Genomic DNA, 6,000 nt, shown 5'->3' with positions numbered 1-6,000 from the left:
CACACGCGCTTCCGCTGGAGGTACTGTGCTTCACCACCGTGGACGGCGACGTGGCGACTTTTCTGGCCAACTTTCTGGCGACTTAACTTGGAGCGTGGCGACGTGTGCGTGGGGGTACTCGAGGTCCCCCTTAAGGTTTTTCGATGTCCTGAATCCATTTACGACGTCCGTTTTCTCAAATTCAATTGTTATAGTACAATTTTATTAATTGGTCCCTTTATGTGCTTAGGTGCATTTGTTAGTGGCATTTCTGTCTTCTTTAGTTTGGAAGTGGACCCCTTCCAAAATGCATGATTTTATTACTAGAAATACATACATGAAAAACATGATTTTTTTACTAAGTTTTATGAAACGTTTATGAATAAATTGGATTTACACTTTATGAAATATCATGCTTTATCGGATTTACATCCTTTGAAATATTTATGATTATATACTTATGACCATGGTTTATGATGATGATTTCGCTCCAATGATTTATGATATGATGTTTGAGCTATTGAGCTCTGATGAGATATATTTTGGAAATATTATGTTTATGATTTTTTGTGCTTATATATGCCTACGGGCGAATGATACATGGCTTCGGTCAGGTGATGTAGGGCCTACGGGCGAATGGTACTTATATATGGCTTCGGTCGGGTGATGTAGGGCATTCGAGCGAATGAAGATTTATATATGTCTACAGGCAGAAGATGAAGAGCCTTCGGGCGAATGAAGTTATATATATATATATATATATATATATATATATATATGCCTTTGTGATTCTACTACTAAGCACTATATATATGATATATGATATATGTTTTATGAAGGTTTTATGGCATGCTGGGGTTTTCAGAAAACCTATTACTTATTAAGTTATATGAGTTTTCTAAACTGGAGGTTAATACGTTTGAAGAATAACTATTTTAGTATTCCATATATATATATATATAACTTGGTCCACTCATGTTTTGTTTTGCACCCCCTCAAGACTTAGAATCAAGGCGTACAATCCTAGCATCAAGGCACTCTCGCATCAGTATCTTTGAGTCATCTCGGTGTAGGATCATTTCCTTTGTTCGTATATTTGTATAATATTCCTTCTTAAATGTTCTAAATTAGTTGTATGCTCTGAACACGTTCCATAATTGCATTCTCATTATAGTTAAATTTACAAGTTTTATTTATGTTCGTTATTTCTTCATAGTTCTCATGCATGTTAGTATGGCTTCGTCACCTTCGAATGTCGGCCAGCACATGCCTACCCTGATATTTGGAAGATATTGGGGTCGGGCGTGTCATTTAAAGTATTGTACCAGTATACGACCGTATGACGCAACTCACACGTGTATGATGATATTATTCAACTCGTCCATATTACAAACATGTCATTCTACTTACACGAGTATGATAATGATGATGATGATTGTATGAATATTGATTAATCAATTGTTATTTATGTTGTGATATGCATACACTTACACATATTTAGAGTATTGTACCAGTATATGGTCGTAGGACGCAACTCACACGTATATGATGATATTATTCAGCTTGTCCATATTACAAACAGGTCATTCTACTTACACGAGTATGATAATACTATTGAACTTGTCCATACTACGGACATAACATTCAGCTTACATATCTATGATCCATAGCACGGACATGACATTCAACTTGCACATATATGATTCATATTTAGCTTGTCCGTACCACGAACATGACATTCAACTTACACATGCATGATTTATATTTAGCTTGACCATACTACAAATATGACATTCAGCTTATTGTTGTGTTCCTTTCAAGTGCAAATATAAGGATAGTATAATGGCATAAGTAAGGGTGTTAAACCACATGGACTGATTAGAACTCTACAAATTACTAGCTTTATGTGAACCCTCACTAACAATGAAAATGAAAACTGCATTTAGATTTTTGTTTTGGAATCTAAAGTAACTTAAAATACAATACAAGATAAAGATGAATGATAGATTGATTCAGAAACGATGAGAACGGAACTAGGGATACCGATTTCACCATTACAAGCCAATTTCATGAAATTTAAGTCAAAACGCATTGAACTCTCCAATTTGCAACTAGGGTTCGTTTTACTTATTTATGATCATCCATTTGATGTGTGGTTGTGATCAAGTACTCCTAATCTGCAACCTAGTTGTGATGTTCAACTTAGATTACCAAATAAGAATCCATTAAGAAAAATCAAAGAACCAAAGAAATCACATGGCAAGATGTATGCATAGCAGTTTCTTCATTCATTCACATTTCCACCAAGATTAAGCATGATGTGTACTATAACCTTGATCAAATAATTCATAAGCAGTCCCAATGGTGATCAAACATTAAGATTAACAAATAAATTATACTATAAAATCAGTGAATGAAACATGAAAACAGATTGATGAATTTGAATACTTTAACTTAAGAACATAGAATAGGCTTGCAAAGCTACATCGAAATCTCTAGCTATGAACTTAATTACACAACATGAATACATAATATAGAAATATCAAGAACAACATGAGTGAAATTAAAGTTCATAGAAGAAACCCCCTTGAAGCAATTCTGATGTTAAACTTCTCCAAGAACAGTGCAGCTGCGTGGTTTTTTTGGTGGATGCAGATGGTGAATAGAGAAAGGATTTTGTTTCTGGAAGAAAAGCCAAAGAAAGAGAAGAGGGAGAGAGATATGGACGTCCCCAAAGGGAAACTTTTGTAAAAGTGGCTGAAACTCTCAGTTTTATAAGGTTAAAGAGGCTGTTACAGATTGCCAACACATCCCAATAATTGGGCATTTAATTCCCATGTTTTTTTTTTTTCTGTTAATGGTCTTATAAAGAGCCATATTCATCACCATATTCAATTTCCACTTTTAATTCTTTGTCTACATTAGCATGCTTATTCAATTCTCCACTTTTAGCACCATTTTGCTGTCCTCAACTGTGCTCCAAAATACAATTAGCTGCACACCAACACAAAAGAGTGTAAAATGCAACTAGTTTAACTCAAAAATATCACAAAGGGACTAGACATGGATGGTATAAATGTATGAAATATATGAGCTATCACTTAAGTGTATGATTCATGTTCAGCTTGTCCATACTACCAGCATGTCATTCGTGTTACACGTATATGATTCATATTCATCTTGTCTATAATACAAACATGATATTCAGCTTACACGTGTATGCGTTATATTACAGTATATTCAACTTGTCCCTACCGTGGGCATGTCCATTCAACTTCCACTAGCTACGGCTAGTGTATGGCTACATTTTCAACTCACACTAGTTACCGTTTGTATATGGAATTGTATGCTATACTACTAGCCTTAGTGGCATAGATCTTCTTGACGTCGAGGTGATTTATTACAGCCTTGATCAGTTCCTACTCAGTAGAACTAGTCCCTTATGTCATTTTTGTATGAACGTGTATTCCATAATGGATGAGAAACTAAGATTCCCTAGCACCTTCATGTCTTCCCTTTTTTTGGTTGTAACCTTATGTCGTGCTTTGAACAACTTATCATGCATGTAATGGATGACATACAATCGATTAGGTGTGGCCCCTTGGGGATGTTGTGTTGAAATAATTATAAAGTTTTCAACAAGATTTTGAATTTGGGCCTAAACCTATTTTCAAAGGAAATTTTGCCGAATTTTTAGTAGATTATTCGAAGCTATTTATTATACGTATTTGCATGCACGTTATTGTTTCATCCCCTTCGAGTGTCGACCAACCTACTTCGATTCGGGTTTTCATCTAGTTATTTGAATCCGGTGTGTTATAAGAAATCATATTTAATGCTTAACCATGGCAAGTTGTAAGTGTTGTGTACTGCCGCTTAGCATTATCAAGTGGCCCCCTCACATTGGATGATGAGTGTGTAATTAAGATCTAGAAGGTTTGCAGTTTCTTGTAGTTCATAAGGGGCAAAATGGGAAACCAAATAAAAACCAAAGGAAAAGTTGGTGACATACGATTTAAACGCACTCAATCAAGGCTTTGACCATGGTATTCAAACTCAAACAATACCCAAGTTGCATTAATTTGGTATGATTGTAAAATGGAAAATGCATTATTCGATTAGTTTTTCCATCAATTCAACTCACAAATCCAATTTCCCTACACAGACCACTTTCTTTTTGTCCAAATGCTTTTGGTACTTGCATTTCAAATTTCCAATGCAATGCAAGAATTATTCCTTTTATTTTTATTTTTATGAATAAATACAAACATATCAATACAACCATCTTACCATAATTAACCACCAAACACATCTTTCAATTAAAATTATCAAAATTAATTAATTTCACTCATTTCTCTAAACATGCAAAACATTATAATTCAACCTTACGATGATGCTTGCAAAATCATCAGAGAGTGTATTTTTTAATATTTTTTTTAGGGTAAATTACATAATACCTCCTTAGGTTTGAGGTCTATTACAACCCCATACAATATCTTTAAAGCATTTCACTTTCATACCTCACATCCTATTTTATCTCAAAATAATACCTTTGTTAGATTTCCATCCATTGGTTTGTTAAATGCTGACGTGGCTGCCACATTTGTGCTGATGTGGCTGCCACATGGCAAAAAAATAATTTTTTTATACGTTTAAAAATAATCAATTAAAGAAAAATTATTGTAAAAATTAAAGAAAAAACATATCCCCAGAACCCATCTTCCCCCTTCCCCCCCCTCGACTCACCTTCTTCTCCTGCACCCCACCCACTTTCCCTCCCTCCCTTCTCTCTCCATAACCGACACCCAGAAGAACTCACACCCATAAAAATGGCGCCCTCCTCCTCAGATCCCACAAAGCCGTCAGCTGCCTCACCTCCATTGGCTCCCACCCTTCCATGTGTTCCTTCCATCCATCAGCAAAACCTCATATTCCCCCTCTGTCCGTCCCCCCTCCCTTCACCACCAAAACCACATATGCACCCTAATTCCTTCACCCTTCATCCGTCCCCCTTGTCTTCACCACCAAAACCACATCCACACCCTCGAAACCCTCGAAATCACACCTCGATTCTCTGCAATTCAATATTCTCTCTATGATTCAAGCTCGTAAAAACCCTAATTTCAACTTCCCCAACTCGAAGCTTTGCTCTCTCTGCGATTCAAGCTCATAAAAACCATAATCTTCCCTCTTTGAATTTAAGCTTGTAAAAACTCAAATTGCAGTAAACCCTCATCCGTTCTCGTACGAAGCAACTAGGGAAGCTCGGTCATCGGGCTCAAGTGCTCCGCATTGCTCAAGGCACTTAGAGGTCTATGAGTAGATTGGAGCCTTGTCACAATAGGGTTTCGTGGGTTGGGTCGAACTCGAGCGCAACCTGCTTTAAAGGGTGGTCCAGTTCGAATAATGAAAAAAAGTCATTGAACTCGAGAAACATGGCAGGAGGTTGGGGGAGGCGAGGTATGAGAGGTCGAGGTTAGAAGGGTTGAAAAGGAGAAGGTCGTCGAAGTTAGGATGAACGAACATGAAGGAAGAGATAGGTAAAGGGTGGGGGTGGGATGTGGGGTTGCGGGGAAGGATTTTTGGGAGAGATAGTGAGTGAGAGAGAGAGAGAGGGGTCGAGGTGAGACCCGTGCTGAGGGGTGCTCGGGTGAAGGGGATAGATTAAGGGGTGGAGGGGATGGACGAACAGGAAGGAAGATGTCCCGCCCCGATCCCGACATACGTCCAAGATCAACACGTGACGCCACCAAATACTCGTATATCTAACATACCTTGCCTCCGGGATATGAATAAATCACCACTCAAGGTCCAAATTGCATAGTAATTTCCAAATATTTTATGGCTGCATCTAACCTTCTCGTTAGACTGCCTACGTACCCTCAATAGGGATTAAACCCTTCGTAGTTCACCATTTCACTATACTCAAACATTCATCACAGAAGTTGTTATGTCCCAACAAAATATCACAATGTATATCATGCAATCCTTCAAACAAACAAACAACGAAGCACAATCATA

The sequence above is a fragment of the Pyrus communis genome, chromosome 10 (genome assembly GCF_041283825.1).
Source record: "Pyrus communis isolate YQ-2024b chromosome 10, ASM4128382v1, whole genome shotgun sequence".
NCBI lineage: Eukaryota > Viridiplantae > Streptophyta > Magnoliopsida > Rosales > Rosaceae > Pyrus > Pyrus communis.
Note: the sequence above shows the minus strand (reverse complement) of the source record.